Below are 2,231 nucleotides of genomic sequence, written 5' to 3' on the forward strand. Positions count from 1 at the left end.
GTGTTAGCCAGGATGGTCTCGATCTCCTGACCTGGTGATCCGCCTGTCTCGGCCTCCCAAAGTGCTGGGATTACAGGCGTGAGCCACCACACCCGGCCCCAGCCTCCCCTCTTAACCTTGCCTGATTTCCTCATTTATTAAACAATAAGGCCAGGCACAGGAGCTCACACCTATAATCCCCGCACTTTGGGAGGGCGAGGCAGGAAGATCTCTTGAGTCCAGTAATTAAGAGACCAGCCTGAGCAACAAAGAGAGACCCTGCCTCTACAAAGAAATAAAGAAAGGGGGGGGGGGAGGAAGGATACCACCAATCTTACAAGGCTAAAACAAGGTAATGTGTTAAATGTCAACCATCATGTCTGGGAAATTCAGTAGTGTGCAAAAAAAAAAAGGCCCATTTATTCCACTTCCCCTCTCTCCTAGTTTTAAGGGGGGACAGTAGGTCTTGTGCCTTGCACATTAATAGGGACTTGCCAAGGTCAGGGGGTGCTAGCACATGTATTAGTTTCCTATTTTGGTGGTTTGAAACAACAGGAATCTATTCTCTTCTAGTTCTAGAGGCCAGCAGTGAGAATCAGTTTCAGAGCTATAAAGTCATTGTGTGTGGGTTCCTTCTGGAGGCTTCAGTGGAGAACCTGGTCGCTCACATATTCTAGCTTCTGAAGGCTGCCTACATTCCTTGACCTCTTCTCTTTACCTCACTCCAACCTCTTGCACCTCTCCTATTTCCTCTTTGGCGGTCAATCTCCCACTGCCTTCCTGTGAATACAAGGACATTGTGTGATTACATTTGGTACCCACCTGGATAATCCAGGCTACTCTCCCTATTCCAAGAGCCTTGGTTTAATCACACTTGCAAATAAGGTTAACACCCACAGGTTCCAAGAATTAGGATCTGGCCATCTTGGGAGTCATTATTCAGTCAACCACAATATGTTAATCAGAAAAATCAAAGGCCTTATATATTATTTCTCTCTCTCTCTTTTCTTTTTGAGGCAGAATCTCACTATGTCATCATCCAGGTTGGAGTGGAGCTCACTGCAGCCTTGACCTCTGGCGCTCAGGTCATTCTCCCACGTCAGCCTCCTGGGTAGCTGGGGCCACAAGCACATGCCACCATGCTTGTTTTTTTTTTAATTTTCTGTGGAGACAAGGTCTCACTATGTTGCCCAGGTTGGTTTCAAACTCCTGGCCTCAGATCCTTCCACCTCAGTCTCCCAAAGTGCACCATGCCCAGTCACGTTCTATAATACATTTTTTAGGCATCTCTAAGACAGCACTGTGAAATTTGTCACTACGTTGGCTGAAAAATGCCAGCACTACCACTCAGTGGCCCCCTTCATACATGAAGGAATTCATTCCTAAGAAATGCTTTATTTACTCAGAATTAACATCAGATAAAGGTAATATAAGTTCCTTTTTTTTTTTTTTTTGAGACGGAGTCTCACTCTGTCACCCAGGCTGGAGTGCTGTGGCCGGATCTCAGCTCACTGCAAGCTCCGCCTCCCAGGTTCACACCATTCTCCTGCCTCAGCCTCCCGGGTAGCTGGGACTACAGGCGCCGCCACCTCGCCCGGCTAGTTTTTTTTGTAGTTTTTAGTAGAGACGGGGTTTCACCGTGTTAGCCAGGAGGATGGTCTCGATCTCCTGACCTCGTGATCGGCCCGTCTCGGCCTCCCAAAGTGCTGGGATTACAGGCTTGAGCCACCGCACCCGGCCATAAGTTCCTTTTTTATCTTGACTGCCAGGAACCTCATTAGAGTTGATGGTAATTTTTCCTGTGATCCCGATCTTCTATTTTCACCTTCACCAACTGACATATTTATCTATGTATGTATGTATGTATGCATGCATGCACATGTTTGGCTACATTTTGTTTCTCCATACCTTCTATCTTAGGCCACTCTAGGTTACTTCTGGCAAAAAAGACAAAACAGAGTCACAGCTGCCATCAGCTAACCTTTCACTGAAATGGGGGAGAGCTAAACATTTATGATTCACTGCTAGGCAATAGGTAAAAATCAGACATAGGTTGTTTCCCAGTTTTTCCTACTAATAAAGACCTTAAGAAACGATACTATCCTTTATTAAGTACCTGTTTCATTCTGGCAACTATCACATTTCTCAATCCAAACACTATCTTTAAGGTATTAAACCCTATGTTTTTGGCTGAAGAAACTGACCTCAGAAATGACAAGCAATGTATCTAAAGAGCAGTAGGTAGGCCAGGG

The sequence above is a fragment of the Colobus angolensis genome, unplaced genomic scaffold, assembly GCF_000951035.1.
Source record: "Colobus angolensis palliatus isolate OR3802 unplaced genomic scaffold, Cang.pa_1.0 Scaffold32, whole genome shotgun sequence".
Taxonomy (NCBI): Eukaryota; Metazoa; Chordata; class Mammalia; order Primates; family Cercopithecidae; genus Colobus; species Colobus angolensis.